The sequence below is a fragment of the Panthera tigris genome, chromosome E1 (genome assembly GCF_018350195.1).
Source record: "Panthera tigris isolate Pti1 chromosome E1, P.tigris_Pti1_mat1.1, whole genome shotgun sequence".
Taxonomy (NCBI): Eukaryota; Metazoa; Chordata; class Mammalia; order Carnivora; family Felidae; genus Panthera; species Panthera tigris.
Window position 1 is genome coordinate 50,835,113 of NC_056673.1, and position 25,689 is coordinate 50,860,801.

The following is a 25,689-nucleotide window of genomic DNA, read 5'->3' on the forward strand; positions in this document are numbered from 1 at the left end:
GTTTTTTTTTCCATTCCATTAACAAAACAATTTAGTGGTGTATATAATTAGGCTTAGTGGTATATAATAATTGCTTAATGGTGTATATATAATTGAATGAGAATGTGCCCTAATATATCAACTTTACAGTTGATTTTATTTTCAGCTTTATTTCCAGTACTTTGCTTCATTTCCAGGGCAAACGCCAATTTGTCTGTTCTGACCCAAATATTAGAAGCCAGAGGGTTGCTCTGTGACATGGTATATTCCCCCCATTCATAGACACTTTGATGTTGCATTCTGATGGAATTAGAGCTTTGAAGTAGAATTTCGGGTGGAGTCTGGAGCGATCCTGGGCCGAATCTGGACTGATTCTGGGCTGGTCAGAACAACACACTTCAGTAATTATGAATTAAAATATGCCACATAGTAAAAGAGACCTTCAGAGGAGGGGAACCAGGATGCAGAGCAGATACTAAAACCTGGGTCATCACACAGTGCTCTGTGGGAGCAGCTCATACCGACTCAGGAGAGCCAATGGTGCCCACCTCTTACCAACTTCATATTCTACATCACATGGTTGGAGTATATATACTACAGAAATTGGCCAACTCTACCAGTCTGTACTTTTTTTTTTTCCCCCCCTCAGAGAGCCTATTAAAATTTACCAGCACATCACCGCTCATAAGTAAGTTGACTAAATGTCTCAGCAGTCCTGGTTGACAGGCCTAGTGACTCATCGTTTTAGCATTTGTCCCTACCTTTTACACTTTCAAAGGTGACAAATTAAATAATCACTATGCAGATCAGCAATAATTGGAGGCTTTGGAGATTTTTCACTCCAAGAGGTGAAGACTGAATTAGAAAGAAGCAACTATAAGATTCTTATCTTATATTGTCTGAAGAACTTGCCCTTGGAAGTGGTACAAGACTTGTTTTTCGGAGGCACAGCATGAGGACCAGAAAGTCTTGGGAAAGCTACAGGGAGACACATTTTTATCTGAGCTTAAGGAAGGACTTCCTCATTGGCAGCAATGAATCATCATAAAACAGGAACAGAAAATGTGTGGGCTCAGTGAGGTCCCTGTCAATGAAAATGCCCTGAGACTGAAGGCCAACTTGAGGGGATTTGGAAGGACTCGAGCAATGATTTCTTGTTGCGTCAATGCCTTCTCGAAGATTCATATTTTGAGTCGAATACTCCTGACAGTATTTGACGCAGGCATTTTGGCAATTCTCAGGGGGTCTTTGCTGGCTAACATGTGTGTTTTGTAGCTGATACAACAACCAGCTGGAAAAATAATTCCTTCAAATTCAGAAAAAAAAAATGACCCAAACATAAACCTTATTAAACCTCATGTTCAGTTTAAAAAAAAAAAATAAATTATTATCGCTAATTTGAGAGGAAGTACATGCTAACCAGCTTACACCGATTTATTTCTGATTCCAAAACTGTTAGGATGCTTTACTTTAGCACAGTTTGGCCAAAGAGAAGAAAGTAAGTCAATGGGTTTCATGTAATTTTAGGATCATAAGTAGTGGGAGAGGAACACACTATTTAGCATCAAGGACTTCAAGCACTTTGTATCCTATGGTAGCGAGAGTTAGAATAACAGGAAGCCCTCAGGCGAGCAAAAATGGCACCTGTGAAAAGTGTTTGGGTCTATCTGAAGGCATGGTTGCAGCAGGGGCTGAGGCTGTAGGAAACAGCCTACAGTTGCCCACTGAGTATGGAAAGCCCATTTAAAACAAACCATTCTGTCCTTTACCTACGGTCTATAATGGATCACATAAAAGTCAGACTTTTTCTTCCCTATTTCAGATGTCCTTACTGAATTAGTCAGATCATCATATGGATTATCATGATTATCATTAGTTCGCTGCTCCAGCATGGTTTTCTCCAAGACCAAAGCCTCTCATTTGCACGTCTTTAAGCTTCCCTATAACTTCTCTGCCCATTCCTTCAGCCATGCAGCTTCCTCCAAAGCTTTCCGTATTTTATTTGAGTTGTCATCAGCCGGAAACCTGCACTCATCCACCAACCCACATGCCTCTCTCTTCATACGACCCCAATCGGGCTGTTAGGTAACAACATAGCGATGACAGATATTATTGTCTGATACTTTTAAAGTGCTTTACAAATATTAACTTATTTACATCTCCTGAGAGCTACACGAAATAGATATGTTTGTTATCTTTCATTTACAGATGAGGGTACTCAGGCACAGAGTGCCTAACAAAGTAGCTAGAGACAGTTTCTAATCAACAGAGTGTTCCAAATCTCAGCTCTAATCAGTATGTTGCCTCTTACTTTAAAGGTAACAAATTGAACCAATCTTAGTACGATTTTCTGTACGCCAGTGTTAGCACTCATTCTTCTGTGAAAATGTGTTTTATTCCTACCCATTTTCCTGAAGTCCGCCTTTCTTCTTGTGAACATGTATTTTCACAAGTGTTACGACAGACCCTTATTAAAGTCGATGTTAAAAAACACTGCATCCTTTCATACACATTTTATATATGTACCTTCTCCTTAAAGCATTCACATCTGTTACATTTTGTGAAAGAAATGACAATCACATGTTTTTTTGAGTGCATATTCTCTTAGAGATTCCATTAACTAAGAGTAAAATTCATCTACCCGGTTCTTTGAGTCTAAGACAGTGATTCTCACTCAACCCAGAGTTGGTTCCCCGCCCCCCCCCCCCCCGGGGGACATCTGACGATGTCTAGACACATTATTAACTGTCACACTGGGCGTTGGAGTCATATTGGCATCTAGTGGACACAGTTTAGGAATGTTGCTAAACACACTGTAAGCGCGGAACATCCTCCCACAACAAAGAATTACCTGGCTCAAATGTCAAGGCTGAGAAACCCAGTTCCAGGGTATTCTACACATTTAAAATAATTCTGTTGAAGGCAGTCTATGACCCTCTTCAAGAGTGTTATATAAAGCTATATAAAAACTATACGCATATAAAATTAAATCTATTATTAACCTATTAGTCTGTCAGTTTAAGTAGACTCAATTTATATGTCTTATATTTTCTCTTCTCTTCTCAGAAGTTTGAATAGTTTATAAAGGACACGGTTTCATAATGTAGCCTTAAAACAAATGTGACTCTACGGAAAATTGTTCTAATAGCAGATTTCTTGTTACTCATCCATTAATTTTTTTTAAGTTTTTATTTAAATTCCAGTTAGTTAACATACAGTGTAATATTAGTTTCAGATGGACAATATAGTGATTCAGTGCTTCCATACATCACCCTGTACTCATCAGGACAAGAGCCCCCCTGTCATCCCCATCACTTATTTAACCCACTCCCCACCCACCTCCCCTCGGGTAACCATTAGTTTGTTCTAGTCTGTTTCTTGGTTGGCCCTCTTCTCTCTTTTTTCACCCTATCCTCATTGTTCCTTAAATTTCACATATGACTGAAATCATATGGTATTTCTCTTTCTCTGACTGATTTATTTAGCTTAGCATTCTACTCTCTAGCTCTGTCCATGTCATTGCACATGGCAAGATTTCATCCTTTTTTATGGCTGAGTAATATTCCATTATGTACCACATCATCTTAGAAGAATGCATTAATTTTTTAAAGAATAAAGTATGAAGCATAAACTGCATGCCAAGCGATGTTCTAGGCGAACAAGTAGGATTAAACTACGACAAGCTGTAGATCAATGTTAGGATTATTTTGGTGAATGTTACTGAATAGTTATTAATGTGGGGCTTATATTTCCTGTGGTTTATTTATATCATTTTACACCATTATAAAAACAGTTTTTATTTAAGATGAAATTAAGCAAAGTATTTTACAGAATGTAGGAAAAAACAAGAAAGAAAATATTGAAAGAAAACACCTGATTAAATTATTTGCTTTTCATCCAGTTAGGTGGAATTGGTGGTTAGTATTATATCCTGCACAAAGCAGACCCAGTTACTGATCTAATAATAGTATTCTCTTCTCTCCCTATGGTTTTGTAATGAAACTCTGAGATCAAACAGGTTGGACACCTTCTTCAAGTCTCCTCAAAATACTTAACTTATAATGGAAATGACACACAGGACTAATGGTAGGACATTTACTTTATTAAAAAGCCAATAAGTTGGCAACATCTTATTATAACTAACATCTCCCATATTCCAAGAGAAAATAGAAACTCCTCCTGAAAAATAAATCCCCCCTACCCTCCTTCCTATCCATCACAGCATTTTTCTGCTCCAGATGGGATACATACAAGTCTCCACTGCCTCCCGTCCTGTTTCCACTTGTTCCTCGTCTAATCAAGCATTTGGCTCCAGAATGCTAGTGAGACGTCTTTCATCAGAGTCACCAGTGACATCACATTGCTACATCCAATGGTCAACTCTTTTTTTTTTTTTTTTTTTTTTTTGAGAAAGAGTGAGTAGGGGAGAAGGAAAGAGGTAGAGAGAGGAAAAATCTTAAGCAGGATGCATGCTCAGCACAGAGCCCAATGTAGGGCTCCATCACACAACCCTGGGATCGTGACCTGAGCTGAAATCAAGAGTCAGACGCTCAATTGGCTAAGCCACTCAGGCAGCCCACTAAGGGTCACCTCTTAGTTCTCATTCTCACCATCATTAATCTCTGACCCAGATAATTGATTCCCTTGTTCTTATTACATGGTCTTCACCTCAGACCACATCTCAAGGTTTCCTTTTACTTCAAACAGTTCACCTTCTCAGTCTCCTTTGTATGATCTTCTTAATCTTCCCAACTTCAATTCGGAGAGGCTGCCCCAGAGCTTAATCACTGGAACCCCTTTCTTTTCTGACTATTCTCACCTCTTGTCCGGTCTCACCCATGTTCACGGCTATATACATACTGATAACTTCCAATCTTAGATCTCCATTCTGGATGTCTCCCCTCAACTCCAGAGTAATGTATTGTCTACCCGCCATTTTCATTTGGTTGCCAGAGAGCATCTCCAATTACCACAAGAAAACCTCAACCTCAAAATTCCTTCTCTCTCAGTTCCATCGTCTCCGGAAACAGCACCAGTATTCACTCGATTTCTTGTAAATGTCCGCATTTTCATGACTAGCTCGTTCCCAATTATAAGTCTTCTCTATAGGCAAAAGTGGACATTGAGTAAGAAGCGTATTCCCTCCCTTATCCTAGACGTACAAGAAGCAAACCAACACGCCAGAAAACAAAACAGGTTGCTCAGAAAAAGATTTACACTTTGTCCTTGGAACCACTACTGAGGATGTCAGTGGTCTTCTAGGGGCACACACTTCCTTGGAACCCAAATGAAATGATGTTGGGCAAGAGGCTGTTTGCTTTAGGTGTAGGATTACATAGACAGGGTGTGTGTTTGCACAGAAAAATCTTTACCACGACGAGAGAACACCTACACCCACAAAGAACACCCTTGGAAGAAGCTGTAAGAGTCCTGGAGGTGATAGAGAAAATCCAGCCTTCAGTTTAGGGGCAATCTCGGGCCATTTTGCGATTTGGGGGAGATCCTTGCTGTTGAACCAGCTCACAAAGGTCTGATCAAAAGACAAAGATGTAGATGGGCAGCAGAGGAAGGGTATTTCTTCTTGATCCTTGTTTTCTGTAAGCCACCATTGGCAAGACTGTCTACTACGTGTAGGCATGGGAACCGGTTAAAGAAAGTGTCGATTCACTAGAGTGAGCTGAGAACTCGCTGGCCTTTGTGTGTGGTGAATGTGTCCGGAAAGGCAAAAAAGAGCGAGATTCTCCTGTGGGGTTTCTCATCTCCATGGCGGTAGGTGCTGACGGCTCCAGAGAGAGCAGGAAGGAGCAAAGAGAAGCGAGCCTGAGATGGGTAGCTGCACTGTTCTCAGGAGATGAAAAGGACACCAGGTTTGGGTCCGACCTTCATTATCTGTAACTGAGGTAAGACCATCGTGTGGGTGGCAGACTGACCTAAGCCTCAACTGACTGCTTGCCTGATCTTGAGTTGCTTCTTTTTTGCGTGTGTGTCTGCTAATAGGTGCCTTTAGGAGGTTTCTTTTCACTCTTTTTTTGCTGTATGTTCCATGGCTGGGAATCGTCTTTTTTCTTTTCTTTTTTCTCCCGTATAATCTCTGGGGAGTGCTGCACCAAACAGATTAAGAATGTGAGGGCCATTTATAGATCAGTTAAGGGAAGTAACATTCAGAGAGAGAGAGACTAAAAGTGTGATGACTTAGCCAGCTGAACATTACTTATTGACGTGGGACAAAGTGGAAAACGATGAGTCTTTAATTTCCTGTGGAAACAGTCATTCATAAAACCATCTCTTCTGTATGTCTTTGTCACTCTACCACTGTTCCAAAGTGACAATGAAGTGGCCTGGAGAATTTGAAACTGTGTGTTAAAATATGCTGTCTTTGATTTGTAATTCATTGTGTCCTTACACCTAAAAATATATAGATGGAAATGCTGGAAAGACTCATTAGAAAAAAAAAAAAAGCTGCAAACAAGTTAACTCTGATAAAGAATAAGCTTCTCAAACAGTGAAGTCTGATGAGGTATAAAAGGCCTGGGTTTTCTAACTTTTACTGTTTTTCTACTACTCATTGTTGTCTTACGATTTGCAATCTGGACCGTTGCTATGGAGTAAATAACATCTGTTACATTCCATGCCTTCGGCTTTCCGTGTCACTGGTGGAAGGAACAGAGGCTGAGATAATGCGGTTTGTCTACCTGGAAATTCTAAGCCTGCAGAGATGCAGGGCCATGGGTTTAAACATAAATATATCTTATTGATGAAACTCCTTAAGCTTTTCTTTTAAAAGCCTTTTCCTCTGCTCCTTCTTTGATTTGTTTTTCTGAGGCTTGACATAATTCTGAGCATTCCGAGGGAGCTGGGGACGATGTCCCCGGAGGTTCTGAAAGCCCATAATCCTGAAGGTAGAGCCCAAACTGGCTGCTTAGCAGAAGTGTGACCCTCCCAATTTACTTAGCTTCTCTCTGCCTCCTTTTCAGAAGCCTTTAATAATGTGTGTCTGTCAGATATCACTGAATCTCATTTGATATGCCATCTGGCACATAGGGAGGGCATACTGCGTGGAGACCATGGTTTCTAGCTCCGTGTTGGAGAGGAGGGAAACTGATGCAAATGTGATAGTGGGTTAATAGCTAAGCTCAGCATAGCATCTCAAATGGCTCCACTCCAACGAACATAGTTCTTGTTCTCAGCCTTGAGAAAACCCCAGCCAATTGCAGTTTTGTAATGAGGAAGGCAGACTACTGTTGCAATATTGGAGGTAGTCCGGGCAATCTTCACCAGCCTCGACCTGCTTCTGACATGGTTTTCTGACCAGCAATATGGAACCTTTTGGCTCTCAGACATCTGCATTCCATCCCCGGGCCTCACCTGTCTGATGAGCCCAATCTCTGCAGGGCACCTAGGCAGGGGAGGTCAAGGAAGATATGTGGGGCTGGCATGGGGGGGGCAATGAGGGTCAACAACAGAGAGATGGGGCCAGGACATTCTTTTGTGTATACATAGTTTAATAAAGGCGAATCAATATTTCACACTTTGATCTCTTAAAATCAAAACATCTGCCTCTCTCAACGTCACAGTGGCTGCTTCGAATCAGCCGAGGCAAAGCTCCTAGTCTGTCCAAGTGATAAGCTTCAGGTGAAAACTGCTGGCATTTATGGGATGCCTACTATTTTCCAATGCTATCTGATTTAATTCTCTTAATCACCCTTTTGAAAGCGACGGGGATCAGAGGTAAAATCACTGCTCTTAATTTCGCTAGGTACATGAGATGAGATTCAAAGAGAAATCAGTCTGACTCCATAACTCAAATCTAAATGATTAAGGCAAAGATGCTATTTTGTTTGCATTACATGAGTAATATATCTAGAATGATAGGTTATGATCAGAACCTGATAAGGTCCTTCTGAGACCAGACCATCAAAACCTGAATTTGATTCATCTAAAAGAGATGGTCTGCCCAACCTCACAGTGGGACTAAGGGGCACCCTGGAACACAAGAGTAAATTGATCCAGGAGCAACTCTGGCCCTTGGAAACTTCCCTGTCAGCTGTTAACCTGGGTTTTTTCTAAATTTTTGCTAAGAAAAATCCATGATCCAGCCTGAGTTTGAGTTTCTGTTTGTTTGTTTGTTTGTTTGTTTTTAAGTTTAGGGCATACAGAGAAATACAAAATGAAACTAGGGACGCCCGGGTGGCTCAGTTGGTTAAGCCTCCAACTCTTGATTTTGGCTCAGATCATGATCTCATGGTTTGTGGGACTGAGCCCCTCATCAGGCTCTGTGCTGACTGCACAGAGCCTACTTGGGATTCTCTCTGTCTCTGCCCCTCCCCTGCACATGCACACAGGCACACACTCTCCCTCTCTCTCACACCCTCTCAAAGTAAATAAATAAACATTTATTAGAAAACACAATGAAAATAAAAACAGCTAAAATAAGAAAGTCAGTGCATGAACAAAAAACATGGGTATGATCTTTCCTATTGTCATGACAATATGGCTTATAATAACTAAAAAAAATTAGAGGACTCAAGTGTCTTTAATGGGATGATGAGGTCTTTCTGACACTTTATTTTTCATCTTCTTGGGAAGTCTTTTACCACCATTCATCTCATAGTATTGGAGTAGAGGTTATTAACTAGCTAATGAAAAATAACCTAACAGCAAATCTTTAAATCTTCGTGAACAAAAGAAACCCTCAGAGTTATGTAATTGAACCTCTCAACAAATTCAGGAAATGTCTATATATTCTTCAAGCTGATCATCCAAATTCAAGTCCTAATTTTCACTCAATTTTTAGAGATACTAACAACAAAAATATTCTTCTTGGGGTGCCTGGGTGGCTCAGTCAGTTAAGCATCTGACTTTTAATTTACACTCAAGTCATGATCTCATGATTGGTGGGATCAAAGTCCCCCAGTGTGCTCTGTGCTGACAGGCAGAGCCTGCTTGGGATTCTCTCCCTCTATCTCTCTCTCTCCCCACCCCATTCTGCTTCCCTCCCCTGCTCTCTCTCTCTCTCTCTCTCAAAATAAATAAACACTAAAAATATTTTTCTTGTTGTGAATATTAGACCTGCTTCCCTATAAATCTCATACCCAGATCCCCCTCCAACCCCCTGTGGTTTCACACAGCCAGCTCCTTTCTTTCCTGATGGATAGAGATGTCCCATCTCTGCATTCAAGCCTATGAAGTAGGCTCCATGGAGCAGGGACATGTTGAAATGGTCTCAGCACATCTGCTTCACAGTACAGGGGGTGTAGTTGGTACTCGGCAAAGGTTCTGAACATGCAAGTGTATATTTTCTCTGATATTTTCTTCTCCTTCACTTCTTCCTGTGTTCCACTTCTTCAGCATGATAGTGACTTCTCTTAAAAAGTAAGATATCCCGAGTCAAACATGACACTGCAGAAGGGAAATATCTCCAAGTGAACAAACGTTTGCAATTTTCACCGGGAATTCTGTGTAGATGAAAAACTTTTTTGTTGAATCTTTGCCTTGATTTTCTGGGAAAGATATACTTTTAAGCTCGTTTATGCTTTCCTACTGCTCATCTTTGCTGGCTTCTGGGCTTGAGATTGATCAGCTTTGAGGGAAATCATTTGCCTAAGTTTCCCTGCTGTCAGTGACTCCAATCCCTAGAGCTAAGGGCATTGACCTTACAAGCGGGCCCCTCTGCTTCCCATCTTGAAACGGGTCAATCCGTAGAGCACCTAAGTGGCTCTAAAACACACCTAATGGGACTTAGCCTGTACCTCTTGCAATTGGCTCTGCTCTGAACCTGTGCCCAGTCGTTGTGACTGAATTTTCTCTTTTTTCCCCCTGAGATGAGGTCCAAAGACCTACTTCATCCTGATTCTGTTTCTAACAGTTCCTCCTCTCATTAAGGCTTAAAACTTAAAAATTTAAAATTAAAAACTTAAAAATTTCTTGTATTTTTTTTTTCCTCCCCCCAGCATTTACTCTCTGTGTGACCCTGACTAAATCTACCCACCAAGTTAAGCTTCAGTTCCGCATCCTGAAAATGGGAATGATGCTGATCACTGGTTGTCAGAATTTGGGGGAAAATTAGCTTCATGGACATAAAGTGCCTGGCACTTAAGATGTGTCTCCTTTCAGGCTCAGGATTGTATCTGACCCTTATCTGTTCTCAATCTGGAGCCCAGATCCCGAACCCTAGCTCCACACCTAGAGCCAAATTACTCTTTCATGTGGAGTGTTCACCTGTCTGAGTATGTACATGATGCCTGTTCTCATTTCTCTTCAATTCACTACCTCTGTTTTTTCCCTTCCTTATTGTCCCTTGGCTTCTCACTGGGTGTCTGTTAAGCTGATTAACTGTAACTCTTTTCTCTCTTTACTGTCTTCCAGCAGCTCAGCTGAACTTCTCTTCTTCTGCAATTGCATCACTAGGCTTGCTTCCAACCACACCCAGTGTCCCCCCACTCCTTAGCTTTGACCTTAGGAGTCTGGCCATTATACTGGGTATATCTGCATATATCAGATTTGATACTTAGAAAGACATTGCCATCTTCTCCCTCCATAAATGTTCACAGCCATTTGGGGCGACCCTCTCAGCTTCCTGGGCCCGCGTGCTGAGAGCAAGAAGCTATGACCGCTTATTCCACAATCCGCTGCTTGCTCGGCCTTGGCTGACACTCTCGAGACTGGAAGACGCGGAACATGCTGTCATTCACTTGCAATGTTACCAGGTACTCTCCACAGTGAAAGGCACTAACTACTTCTACCTAAAACATTCTGGACTGTAATGGCAATATACTCCTTACCCTTGTGGAGTATTTTTTGCAATGACGATGGAAACGTGTCTTTTCCCAATCCCAATTTTAGATGGTTTTGCATCCTTTTATGAGATGGTCAGTCAGGTGTGGCCACAAGAGCAGATGGCATTGAGGCTGAGGGAAACAGTTTGTGATACTCACAGGCCCTCAGAACAGGAGGCACAACACACTGCACGGGGCCACATGGGAAAGACACCAGGGTGATCAGAAGACAGGAGTGATAGGAAGATCTGATCCATGACCTTTATAGGGGTTTGGGTGGAAAAGGCAAGGCAGGACAGGCCAAAGAGTTTTGCATTGGCTAATTTAAATAATTTTGGTGGGCTTTGGGCTATGGGAGTGGTCCTTAGCTGCTCGATACCTGGTCCTGGGATGGCTAAGGCAGAAGAATATTGCCTCCTTGGGTCTACGGGACAGATGGAGGAGATATGGCTCTGCATTAGTTAGTTTTTATATCAGAAGCATGTTCCAGGCTGGGTCCCTCGCTATCTCTAAGAATTGGCTAACCCTGGGAGGGGCAGTCTTTCCCCGAGCTGGAATGTTGTGTTTTTGTTTTTGTTTTTGTTTCTTTTCTTTTTAGGATGTCCAGATATCCAATACACAGACCATTTAAAAAATATTTACAATACGTACTCTCATCTCTCTGATGTGACCTGACAAATAGGCTGTCCTCAGTCATTGGTTATGGCATGAATTTCTCTTTGTTTTACCGTTGCCGGGCTACCACTGACAAAAAGCCCCTTGTGTTTTGGGTCCCTCTTCCCTACACCCACCTCCCCATATCTAATAATCACCATTACTATATGAGAAGGTAGATTTCTGATCACAGTTTGAGAGTGACCTTGAGGAGAGCAGGCCCATGTTCTGTCTCCCCCTGTGGAAAATGGCCTTTGCCCAACTTACAGGGATTCATGAACAATCTAGAGCATGGGTGGAGGGGAGGGGTGGGGGTGTGGATTTTCTAGCTCACAGATCAGGAACCAGACTGACACACACACGCTCTCTCTCCAGCACTGAGTCTTTATGATTAGAACCGATTCCTCTGTAAGAGTCAAGCTACTGGCTGCACAAGGAATTCATACCAAAATAAGTCTGTGTTCTTTGGATCCAAGCAGTAGGAAGCTTTATCCTTGCTGCTTTCCTCAGGATGCTCGGTGACATCATCCACACTGGATTGTTTTTCCCTTTGTGTTCAAACACTGGCTTCATTCCAAAGGGCGTCCAAAGCCAACACGCCTTCCCTCAAGCCCACCCGTTGGCTGTGTAATCTCACAATTGGAAACATTCCTCTCCATGAAAAGGCAGCGCCCAATAAGCCCTCATTGACAGCATTCCCCAACACCCCCAACCCAGCTCTGAGTTTCCTTTGGCCTCTTTCCTTGCTGACACTTCTTAATGGCTCAATTAGGTGGGGTTTTGCTGGTTGAAAGTCACTTATGCTTGTGTATACTGGTGTGCACATCAACGACTGCTCTCACCAGTAGAGTGGGTAGATATATCTTAAGAAAGCTTGAAAACAACCACTGATGCTGAAATTATTTCCCTATAACCCTGGTGTTTGGAGCTACAGGAATAGCACACAATTTCCTTAATTCTAGAAGATCTGTTTCGAGCCTTAGATACAAAAATATGCATATCCAAGAGCATGACATTAACTTTTATGCACCATTTATAATCCAGTTACGGAGACTTGGGCTGAAGCCTGCTTCTTTAGCAGACAACTTCATTTCTCTAAGCCTTAGTTTGTTAACTCGCAAAACATAAAAGATATAGTAAAACTTGCTTTTCAGGATTGCTATTAGGATTAGGGGAGAGGGACACAGCATTGAGGCTTCATTCAGCATTGAGCTGAAAAGAGTGGAAGGAAGATGGTGACTACAAGTAGGAGCAGGGAGCACATAGAGAGACCTTGATTGGCATCACAGATTGCCTGTGGGTGGGATCTTCAAGGTTGCACCACACTAAGCTCCTTGGTGGTACTCCTTTGACTTCCTGGCTATTGCTCTTTAGATTGTGGAGATTTTTATTAGCGCTGTTCTATTGAACTGACAGTAAAAGCTCCTTGGGGAAAGGGACTAGGGAAATATGCCCACAGACAGGCAAGGTCACAAATTCCAATGTGTTGTTGCCCTGCAAGGAGTGTTCTTTGGTTCAAATGACCAGGATAGAGGTCATGAACAGCACGGCTGGGGAGAGGTAGTGGGGATCTGTTTTGCTTAATGGCACATGCATAGATAGCGTGTTGCCAAGCCAAGCCTGGTACCAGGAACCCAAGAACACAAGTGCAAGTTCTAGGTTGGTGGTGCTGGAGAGGAAGAGGTGGAGTCTTTGGTTTTCACAACATTTCAGTGCCATTTGGTCAAATATGAATGATTAACAGGACAAATATTCCCTCAGCTTGTTATGTTTCCGTTCTTAAATGCTTGTGGATATGGAAGCTGGCACGGACATTTTCCTAAGTTGTTGAAAATCTGTCTTTGAGGATGGGTTTGTCATTTTTTTTGTTCAATGAGGGCATCCAATCTATCTTTCTACTGGAAAGTTACATAAAATTTGGAAGTTCAGATGCCAACGATGTTTACATTTCTCGGTTAAAAAGCCAATATTTCTTCCTCTGCTCCTAAACTCTATGAATGGAAAAAGCTATTTTAGTTCATAGCATATTCTTTCCATTAAGATTTTAAACTTCTGCAGCATTGCCAAGGCTCATCTGTTGAATGAGTTTTTCAGAAATGTTATCTACCAGACATGGGTGCAAAGTGGCATTTTTATAAAGTTGAAGCAAAAGGTAATCACATTACCAGAGAAAGCGTTCTTTTCCATCCCCTCCTCCAATCAGTCTCAAATAAAGGGAGGCCATGTCGGCTACCGTTACAATGGTATGAATAATTTTTAATAAAATCAGTAGCTAAAAATTGTTGAACTTTCAGAATATATTGGAAACCTTTTCACATATAGCTATGCTGTGTACATTCTTGGCTCAGAATGAATTTTGATTTGGATGTGGGAAATCTATTTGTTCAAGCCAAGCACCACTTAAATTTCCATAGGCAGATTATCTGCTGGATGAATTAGCCCAAGAAATTAAAAATAAAAATTCCTAAACTGCCTTTTGCTCAACTGCCCAGAATGTTCCCCTTGATTACATCCTGCCTGTCTGATAGCTTGAATCCAGGGAACAGAAAAATCATTTTAATAGCCTGCAAAGTACCGAAATGGGGCATTCTTTCCAAAGCATATGATTTATTCCAAGCCAAATGCAAATCGATTTCTCATTGCTTTCCTTCTGTGGCTTATCTATAGCACCATCTTCCTTCATTAGCCTACAAAATCAAGAACTGACCACCAAAGCAGAATGCTGGGGAAGCACCTCTGCACCTTAAATGCTAGGAAAGGTCTCAAACCCAACCACCTTTCTTTTGCAGCTACAGCATCATGCCATGTCGTTACTAATCTACCACAGATGCCTCCACTCTCCGGCAGGTTGTCTTGACAAAATGTCTGTGGTATACTTGGCAAGATGGAGCTCCTCCAGGGCAGTAATAGTCTTCATGATCCTCAGTGATAGCTCGCACAATGCCTCAGATTAGTTAAATGTTAATCGAATCGAAGAATACACAAAGGCTGTTTCCACGATCTTTTCTAGCTCACTGTAGGCATTGATATATTTAGCTAAGTGAAACAGTCTCTTACAATGAAGGCTTAAATAGTTTGCCATGAGGTTGAGGGGAAAAACGTCCCTGTCTGCCCCACACTAAACTCCCTAGTGTCCATCACAATGAATACACTGAGAATAGTATCACTTTTCCTTTCTAAGAGAAGTATTGCTAATTTGGGTCACCTCTGTTTGTATAGGCCTTCATAGATAACAGCATCAAACCTTCCAGCTTCATTCTGCTTCTATACCACTGCCGTGGAGACAGGACTATAACCGATGGAGAAAGTATAGAAGATGAAATGCGTGAAAATTTGAGAGTCTGTCAAAGGCACTGATTTCCATCAGCTACTTAAGTCGTTTATTATCGGTAGTAAGTGGCAATGCTTTTTTGCCAAGTGCCCTTAAAAAGGCTAATAAAGCTAATCTCGTGTGATAGGCGACACACGGCTTAAGGTATTACCTCAATTGGCTATCTATCTGGATCTTCCCAGGGAGATCTTTTGTCCTGTATTTTAAAGACCTTCCCAATTTATCGGCATCCACAAGGGACAATGGAAATTAAGATCCGAACCGGTAACAGTTGCCTTATGTTTCTCCCCAACGAAGATGTCCTGAGTTTTCATTTTGACCGCTTAAAGTGGAAACTCAATCATTTAAAGGTTAAAGTTGTAGACACTATCCAGGGAGTTCCTGGTCTACTAGCAAAATCACATGTGTGACTTCAGTGATCCCCAGCAGATTGAATAGGTTAATAAATAGATTCTCTGTAAATTTCCAAAGAGGGCAATTTGCAGGCAGTTCTCACAAAATTGGAAAATACCAACAGAGTGATAGGACCGGGTATTCTGTTGGAATACCATAAACACCAAACTCGAAGAAGGTCAAAAGTCACGGCACATATGTTTTCCATAGATTACATTTGTTTTGGAATGCACCGTTAGGTTCCACCAAAGTGGCTCCCGAATCAAACTATACGGGAGCTATGAAAGTTCGGTCAGAGGTGCTGGCATTTAGAAAGCAAGGTGAGTGGGTAGTACATAATGACATCTATTCTTAATGATACTTGTGGTTTTTCTGGGCAGCTCTGTCTTGTCTCCCTAAAGGTGATGTCGAGACAATTGGGTGCTAGAAGGCAACTTTCAAACAAGCCTGGGAAATTGCCAATCTAATAGTAATTTATCATTCAAAACATGGCAGTCTCTCTCTCTCTCTCTCTCTCTCCTCTAGATCTATACTTGATTGAACTATAGTCATAGCTACAAGCATTGCAATTAAATATTTATTAAGTACCAGCCCCGTGAAAGGAGATTTGGGAACACAGCTTCATTTAATCTTCATAGAAGTCCTATGATTTGCATTTTTCAGACGGGTATATCGTGGCTTGACGAGGTCGAGTCATTTATGCACAAATGCACAGTGTCACTAATGATCAAGCAGACATCTGAACTCAGTCTCAGGCCTGTCAAAACCCAGTGTCTCAATTCTTGAAACATTAAGGTGGTAGATCTCTATCTTGAGGATGTAGAAGGATCAAGTGGTGATGGGGAGGGGGGAGGGAAGGGAGTCCAAATGATTGGGGTGAAGCCCAAGGCTCTGAAGGTGTAAGGTGCTCCCCCAGGTCTGTGCAAGCTGGGTGGTGGTAGATTACACTTGCAGAAAGACTCTGTGTTGTACTGCTGGCCGACGTGTCTTAATGAGGTTTTGGAGTTCATGAAAATGAATTCTTAAGCACCGGCCAGGGCTGTCTAGTTAGGCAAATCTACATCATAAATACCTAACTGCCCTTCTCAAATTCATCCATTTCCAAGGACCGTTTCCTTGGGTCTTAAAATCTAACAACATAGGCCTTAAAGTAGTAAAGTTGCAAAATAGCACAACTTTTAACATTTTCTTTCCAAAGTTATTGAAAATATTAAGATAAAAGAGAGATGCCTAAAACAGACTTTGGTATCCCAAGCCAAGAAATGAAGGTATTAACGGTTTAATATGTTTTGGAATGGGGAAGGGAGAAAAGGGGGCACTGAGAGGGAGGATTGTATTTGATGCCTGTTTAATTTTACCTCTGCTTTATGTATCCCTGATTTGTTACCAACTGCTTTCATGATTTCTGCAATCAGTCTCCAGTGGCCAAATCTGACCCAACTCCCCCTCCATCCCCCCTCCTTGTTTTAAATGAGATCTGGTTTTACTTAGATGAATTAAATGTCACTATATTTGTTTCTGTGAATTGTTCCAGCAAAAATTACAGCATCAATGTCTGACTTTAAACGTCTGTAGGACTGTCTGCCTCCCTGGGCTATTTATAGCTGCCTTTTAAAGGCCCTAATAAATGCTTTTAGATTGCTATTGGTTTGCTTTCCCTTTGTGAAGCCTCAGAATTGATACACTTCAAACTACCAACTGAAAATACCTATCTCTCTTTTCTTTTTCTTTTTCTTTCTTTTTTTTTTTTTTTTTTTTTTTGGTTAAAGTAATGTGTGTTCCCTGTAAAATGTAAATAAGCAAATAGAAGAAACAGGAGGAGAAAAAATAATCATACCAAACAGAGAGGGCCACAATTAACATTTTGTTGCATATCATACTGTCTGTTCTCTGTTTTAAATATATTTAAATATATATGTGTGTGTGTGTGTGTGTGTGTGTGTGTGTGTGTACACACACACACACACACACACACACACACACACATATATATAATACTATCATACAAGCTGTTTTACAGCCCTGGATTTTTTTTTAAGCCCTCTTTTATTTTTTCTACCAGACAATATGTTTCACATTTTTTTCTCTCATTCTCTTCCATCGCTTTTAATGGGCACATTAAAAGTAACGAGTAATGTTATGCTTGTACCATTACCTATGAAACAATCCCACATTTATTAGATGGTGAGACCCTGGCCAAAATTTGCTACTACAAATAGTTGTACAAATTAGCCATGTCTCTATGCTCACCCATGATCATTTCTTTAGGATAAACTGCTACAGATGGAGTTGCCGGATCAGTGGCTGCATGAAATTCGTAGACTATTGTCGCATCGTGCCAACTTACCTCCAGAAATAGTTCAAATTAAGTATATAATATATATTATATTTGAGCATATCTTTAAAATGACAGTATAATAACAGGCATCCGTGTTAGGGGAACCACATTTCTAATAATTCGATCATGGCTTTAACAAATTTTATTAAACACTTTTTAGTGCCAAGCTTGATTTCTTTTTTTTTTTTTTTTCCCCCCGACTCCAGAGTTCCAGAGTTCTGCAGCATAGCTGCGGGCATTATCATACTGAAATCCACAGTTCTAGGGAAGCTGCTAACCTAAATAAACAGTGTGATTTTTTTTTAAAAACTATGTGTGAACTGGCAGCTAGGACAGGGGAGAGGCAAGGTAAGTGGAAGGAACTGAGAGCTGATGTTTGCAGAATTACCAGCGCTGATGGTCTACACTTCTAAGAATGCTGATTCTTTTACTAGAACTAAAATCTCCTTAAGGATAGTATATTGTTCAATTTTATTAGTTCATTCCTTCGATGTATAATTTGTGAATACCTACATGCCACATGTTACTCTAGCTGCTGGGGATACAGGGGCGAAGAAGACAAGAGGATCTTTTTTCATGGAGCTTACAGTCTATTCCATGGGGCAATCCAGCCAACAAGCATGTAATCCATCACTGGTGGCGAGTGTTTTGACGTGAAAATCATGCTAACGACACAAAAAAGAATGATGTGGGGGAGGATTTTAGTTCACATCCTCATCAGATATGGCCCCTCTGAAAAGGTGACATTAAAGATGAGACTTCAGTGATGATAAATAAGACGTCACACAGGCAGAAAAGGAGGTACAAAGGCCCTGAGGCAGAGCATCCTTGGGTGTTAGAGTGGAACTTGGCAGACTTTTTCTGTAACGAGTCAGATAATAAAAATATTGGCTCCGTGAATCATGTGTGTCTGTTGCAGCTACTCAAGTCGGCAGTGGTAGCATGACACTAAGTAGCTGTAGACCATTTTACAAACAATGGTCTGAATGTGTTCCAATAAAATTTTATGAAAGCGAGAGGTGAGCCCGATTTGGCCCTTAGGCTATAACTTGTGGACCTTTGTGTCAGTGAAAGAGGGAGACACGGTGATGTTGGGGAGTGAACAGTGGGAAGGAGAATGGTAGGAAGTAATTTCAAGAGGTGGGCAGAGTCAGAGGTATATGCTGTGTATATAACACAGATTGTGCAAACTACTCTAATTGCAATGGGAAGACTGGAAAGGTGCTGGAGGGTTTTAAGCAGGGGAGTGACATGTTTTGATTTTATTTTCAAAAAGTAGATTAAAGTGCAAGGGCAGGCAAAGAAGACCTCTTAGTGGTCCACTGAAGATATGGTGGTTTGGAGTACCAGGAGATCTGATTAGATTTAAGATCTACTTCGTTCTTTCTTTAAGTTTATTTATTTATTTTGAGAGAGAGAGAGGGAGAATGTGCAAGAGAGTGGGAGAGGGGAAGAACTTTACTGAAGAAAGTAAGAGAGAGAGAGAGTGGGAGAGAGAGAGAGTGGGAGAGTGGGAGAGCATGTGCAAAGAGAGACACGGAGAGAGAGAATCTCAAGCAGGCCCTGTACTGTCAGCATGGGGCCCGACACTGAACTCAACCCCATGACCTTAAGATCATGACCTGAGCCGAAATCAAGAGTCAGTCACTTAACTGACTGAGCCACACAGGCACCCCAAGATCTATTTTGGAGGCGAGCCCATAGGACTTGCTGCTGGTTTATGTGATAGGAGTAAGGGAGACTGATTAGACCATACTCTTGCCTCTTTGTATGAAAAGAGAAAACCTGATATGAGCCAAAGCAAGAAGCAAGGCAAAATGGGCATCTTACCTGAGGGACCGTCTCACTAGGAGTTGCGACTTGTACCCTTCTGTAGAGAAACTTAGACGCGCCACCTCACGGCTGGCTTCTTGACTCCCTGACGTTGCCTCAAATAATAGGGTCCAGTACCCTTGTATCAATCACTTCCTCAAGAGTCAAAGACTTGTTTGTGAAGTTCTGATTGGTCCCTCCAGGGTCATGTGACTCTGCTCCAGGCGCTGGTAAAGAAACACTGTGGTGATAAGTGGCTTCTGCCACTTCCACTGGCAGCGTCCTAATCCTGACCACCGTCACCTCTTACTTGATCATTGAAATACTTTCCTGGTTCACTCCCCATGCCTGCTTTTAAATTTCTCCAGCCAATTTTCCATTGGACAGCCAGAGTGGTCTTTTCAAAAATAGAAACCTTATTATGCTGTACTGTTAGTTTAGATACTTCAATCACTTTCATTTCCAGCTTCAGCTCCCTCTCTCCTTGATTTCAGTTCTTTGGAAAGCATGCCCTGTGCGTCCTTGAGTCACAGAGTCTTTGCAAATGCTGTTCCTCTGCCCAGAAAACTCTTTTTCTCCTTCTTCTTATTTAGTCGTATTCATTTTTTCATATTGTAGTTCAGATATCCATCTATCCCAGAGTAGAAAAAGACCCAGTATTGTAAGCTATTATAAGAAACAGAGGAGAAATAGGCATTCAAATTAAGGGGTAAACAGAGACTACAAATAAAGACAGCTTCCAAGATGCTAACCATTGTGATCTTTTACATTACGCCATTTTTTCCTTATGAAAAGCGTTTTGAGAGTCACCGATTGTCCCTATGTTTCAAATAAAGAAAAGGAAGCTGAAAGATATCTGTAAGATGCTGGTATCATGCAGCTGAGATGTGGAACCATGATCAGAATCTAAGTCTTTGATCCCCATGCTCTTGTCCTTTAGCAGAGCTACTGTAGGACCATAATATGGAGCTTCGACTGGATCCATGGTAGCAGGAGAAGGAGTATTTGATTTACATTTTAGGTGAGAACTATCACTCTGGATAAAGGTGGCAAGAGATGAGTTAGAAGGCTGTTATGTAGACCTGGTAAAACCAGGTTTTTACCTGGAAAAGTCAGGAAAGCCTGACTTTAGCGATAAAATGCAGATGCGTTCCTGTAATGATAGGTTCTTCTGAGAACCGGTTCTTAAAATTAGCTTAGAGCAAAGGGTGCAGCAGATTACACCTGTAAATAGCGAAAGCCTTAACGACTAGATAGTGACTGTGTCTCAAACAAACAAAATACAACAGAGAACGAGGCCTGAGTCGAGAACTTTCTTACTGAAGGCCACAGGCAGGAGAAGTGAAGAGCACATTCTCACTTGGATGCCAAGTGGGCACCAAACACTCTCTGATAGCCCGGGTTAAACTGCGCCCTCTCTCCTTGCTGCGGGCCATTCTCTCTGAGTTAGTGCTTCCTTTTGCCAATCCTCAAATGCGCCTTCCGCGTAAGTGGGACTCTCGCTAATTCCTAAAAGTGGGTGGGTCTGGCACACAGTAGGAGTGTAATTGAAAAAAAATGAATAAAAGACAAGACAAGAATGAAAACAATCAGCAACAAATTCCCATTGGAGACCTTTAGACGCCACTGGGGAACCTGACACATGAAGGTTGGACTGCATTCTCTTAAAGGGACGTAAGATCTCATGACATCCAGCTTCTGCAGCTCAAAGGAGCACCCTTCTGAGCAACCCAGGCTGGCGTCCAACCAAGACAGGGATGGGCTGATTATCACGATAAGAACAAGAGAAACCTTCAGAACTATTTTAGTAAAACATGCCCATACCTTTTAAGACAAAAAATACACATGATAACTACCTAATGGATTTCTTTAATCTGTTGACTTTGCTAAGCTTGTCAGTCTTGTTTCCTTTAGCTTGGTTGCTCAGAGGGAATAGCAGCACAATTTTTTTTTTTTAAGCAATGCATTTTTATCATTGAGTTGAAAGTATGTGCATGCATGTATATGGAAGTGTGTATGTGTGTTGTGGGGTAGGGGTATGTGTGCGTGCACCTGTGTTGAGGACAAGGAGTAGGGGATTTCCCATTTGGTGACAGTTGTGAAAAGGAAAGGAATACGATCCAGTCGCTGGCGCTTTGGGCAGCTAGAAAGATGGAGAATTGGCCCCTGTAGCTCAGTAGTAGGAAACAGTGGTGCCACCCCTGAATTTAAAATAGAAGTATCTGCTGGGAGCCACATTGTCAACCCTTCGGTCAGGCAAGTGGAAAGCTCCTTGATAGGGTTCAAGCAGATGTTCTGATAATTTTACTGAGAGGGAAACTGAGTCTTCACAAGATTCACATTCAAACAATAATTATTTAGTAATTACCATGAGGTTGGCACAGTGAGATATGGCTTCCCATTCACTATCTCGATCAAACTCACAATAACTCAGTCACATAGGTGTTCTTATCCCCGTATCATGCACGAGGGCACTGAGGTTCTGAGAAAAGTTACTTTCATGAACCACTCCAGATACTGGGGATAGACCTGGAATTGGAAGTCTGTCTCTCAATTCAGGATTTCTCTACAAGACCAAAAAACATTGTATTTCAGACTATTGCTTATTAAGATCATTCATTTTTAAGGCAGAATAATTTGGAATTATAATTCTTCTTTTTAATTTTTTTTAAAGTTTATTTTTGTTTAATTTTTTTAACGTTTATTCATTTTTTGATAGAGACAGAGAGGAGTGGGGGAGGGGCAAAGAGAGGGGGAGACACAGAATGTGAAGCAGGCTCCAGGCTCTGAGCTGTCAGTACAGAGTCCGACGCGGGGCTCGAACTCACGGACCGTGAGATCATGACCTGAGCTGAAGTCGGACGCTCAACCGACTGAGCCATCCAGGAGCCCCTAAAATTTATTTATTTATTTTGAGAGAGGGAGAGAACATGTGTGGGGGAGGGACACAGAGAGAGGGAAAGAGAGAGAGAGAGAATCCCAAGTAGGCTCCTCATTGTCAACTTGGAACCTGACATGGGGCTCAAACTCACAAACGGCAAGATCATGACCTGAGCCGAAACCGAGAGTCAGATGCCTAACCAACTGAGCTACCAAGGCAGCCCTGCAGTTATAATTCTTACTGCTTTTGTATGATCTTGACATCCAGAAAATGGGGAAACATAATTCCAGACTTTCCTACTTCTTTACAAAACAGAGCATCATTTTTGGATATGGCAGATTTATGATTAGGTTGTAGATATTACATAAGAAAAAAAATGGGCTAGAAAGAGGCCGTCCAGATAAAGTTACCAGCAATGTTGTAACACCTGGTTTCTGTTTCTCCCTCCCAGCTCCAGGATTCAGTCCGGTTGTTTGCTCGTAGCATAGCAGAACCCCCTTTCCTGTCTTAAACTGGCACAAGACTTTCTTAAATTGATTCAGGAGAGATTGTAGAGTTCTATCAGGAAAGAGGTAAAGTCTTTCATCACTGAGAAGTTGCACGGCAGAAGTTTGAACAGAGAGGTTAAAGGCTGGAGCTCAATCCGAGACCTGCTCTGGGGATGATAGCAGCTGAGGAGAAACAGGAGAAGGCCATGGAATGTCAACAAAGGAGAAACTGTTTGAAAATTGGGAGACAGGGAGTATTTGGAGAAGTCTGGGCAGTATCTAGTGGGTTCTGGGCGAAGCAGGTGTTCAATGGCTGAATGAAGAGCTCCACCTAATTGTGTCTGAATGTCTTTGGAGGATTCCAGGCAAGACAAGGCTCTAGCATAATTCCAAGGCAATACATTGTGGAATAGGTTTTGAGCAAAATAACCTAACTGGTTTGGGTTCTGTCCTATCCCATGAACTCCGTCCTTCTTTCCTCCTCAGCGGCCAGGGCCCACCCACAAGTGCCTTCTGACCACAGGTTCTTGCTCTGGCCCCCTTCACACGCCACAGGGCTGCCCTCAAGCCAGTCTCTAAAGACAATGACCTGCACACAGAATCTAGGCCACCCTTTCTACTCTCTGCCTCATCAGCTCTCATGTGTCCACTAAAATTTATCTCATCTAATAGTCGCCAGGAAAGTAACTTGATTACCGATGACCTCGCGTAAATGGTGTACGTGCTCCAGAAGTTACTTGTGAATATCAAAGGCCAGGGGCATTAATAATTGAATTTCGCCAGAGATATTTAGAACATTCTCTGTGGCGTATCTCAAATTATACAATGACAATTCATGTCACTATTAAAATATTTTTATTAAGTAGATGCTAAAGGTAAGATTGAATTTTACTTTATTTTTTTAATTAATTAATTTTATTTTTTTTTTAATTTTTTTTGCTTATTTTTGAGAGAGACAGAGCATGAGTGGGGGAGGGGCAGAGAGAGAGAGGGAGACACAGAATCTGAAGCTGGCTCTAGGCTCTGAGCTATCAGCACAGAGCCCGACGCGGGGCTCAAACCCACAAACAGTGAGATCATGACCTGAGCCGAAGGTGGATGCTTAACCAACTGAGCCACCCAGGAGCCCCTTTAATTTACTTTTCTAATGTTTATTTATTTTTGAGAAAGAGGGAGATAGAGCATGAGTGGGGGAGGGGCAGAGAGCGAGGGAGACACAGAATCCCAAGCAGGCTCCAGGCATCAAGCTGTCAGCACAGAGCCTGACACGGGGCTTGCACTCCCAAGCTATGAGATCACGACCTGAGCTGAAGTCAGACGCTGAACTGACTGAGCCACCCAGGCGTCCCTGAATTTTATTTTCAAAGTGACATGGGATTAGAAAGTTTTAACCATTTTGTTGCATCGTCACCATGCTGAGGAAAAGTTTAAGTGTGAAGAACTATCAATGAGAGCAGTCTGCTTGGTAGATAGCTGAATTTGAGAGACTGGCAAAATGGCAGAGGGATCCCTTCACAATGGGTGCATCTGACTGAGGTCCTTCTGCGTATCAAGAAATGGGGTCAGATAGGGAGGATGCTCACTTGTGCTGTTGCAAATACTCCCTGTCATGTGGATAGCCCATTTGAAATTTGCTAAATCAGTAATGGTTTCTCCCCGAATTCGTATAAAGATCTAGAATGCTAAGGGCTAAAAGCAGATCCCCCTCATCAAAGTAAATTACAAAGCTTTTTTTTTTTTTTTTTTTTTTTTTTTTTTTTTTTTTTTTTTATGTCTGAACGTAACACAATGAATGGGGTTTGAAAGCAGTCGCTGTCAGGATCGGGTCTGCTGACCCCTCGAACTTTCTCTGGGTCGTCTCTGTGGTGTGGAGAAAATTGTAATGACTTTGACAGCATTCTCAGGAAACAGCCCAGCATCCTGACCTGCCTTGCCCCGTAACTCTAGCTGCTCCTATAGGAGAACTCCGTGCACGACAAAGAAATTGCAGTCTTTTTTTTTTCCTGCCTTTGTCATTAGTCACCTGGCAAATAATTTGAAACTGGCACCGAAGGGGGGACCCCAGATTCAGCACTTCCTTCTGAACTTTGTATTCCACAATTTTGTCATTACAGTGCTCAAATTCCCATTTTTAATAAAAAATGGAATTTCACATCCAGTGATACAGTCACCATTGGTTGCTAGAGGGCAAGAACATGCAAAAAGACATACAGAAATAGGAACATTGCAAATGATTTTTCGTGACGGAATGGAAGGTGATGAGATGATTATGAATGCATGGAGGCATTTTCAGAGCTGGGTTTTCATCCTAAGAAACGTGCATGTTACACATAGAATGTCCAGCCAACCCACAAGTCTTAGCCTCTATTATTTAATGGTAAAAAATTGGGAAAGTGCTCAAATTAACACAACATATGAGACAAGAGATTAATAAACATTTTTGTCAAGTCATTTTGACGAAAGGTCATCCATAAAATTCTTTGCCCATTGGGTAATCTGAGAAATGGTTAAGACTCATTAAACTAGTTTGTTTATAATCTGGCATTTAGTGTAAAAGACCATCTCTTTTAGAAAATGTATCATGCACATGGTTGGCCAGTCAACGAATCAAATGCAGGCATCTAAACAGAATCTGAAGGCTTTTCTCTGGATAAGTTGGAATAAATGATCAATTCAACATGGTGGGCCATGGCAGGGGCACAGGGCACAGTGGGTTTAGGGCAGAACTCTCACAGCTGTAACTTGTCTCCCTGAAACGATTCCATTATTTAGAAATAAATTTTGCACATCATCAAATTTGCTCCCTTACAGCTTGTATTAATTGAAAATTCATTCACCAATTAGCATGCTGTTGAAGGTGTTTTTAAAATAGCTTGTTTGTAACAGTCGTTGGCACTGCTGGAATTCAAACTGCATGCCATTTCAAATAAAAACCTTTTCTTTTTTTTCTCTTGGCAGTAGAAAAGAGCAGAGTCACACAGTAGCTCTTGATTTATGAACTGCGTTTTCTTATTCTCAGACTTCCACAGGGTGTGCGG

The 25,689-nt window shown here is 41.6% G+C and overlaps 1 protein-coding gene across 13 annotated transcripts in view; it reads left to right on the forward strand.

Annotated features, from left to right (window-relative positions):
• The window catches only part of KCNJ16 (potassium inwardly rectifying channel subfamily J member 16), a 165,455-nt gene that overhangs the window by 112,035 nt on the left and 27,731 nt on the right, over nt 1-25,689 (forward strand). Inside the window, exon 1 of one of the 13 annotated variants that reach the window (XM_015536259.2) lies at nt 5,374-5,879. The exons of the other annotated variants lie outside the window; for them this stretch is intronic. The gene's annotated coding sequence lies outside the window, so the exon portion shown is untranslated. Of the gene's footprint in view, nt 1-5,373; nt 5,880-25,689 lie in introns of those variants that run through there. 13 annotated transcript variants of the gene reach the window in all.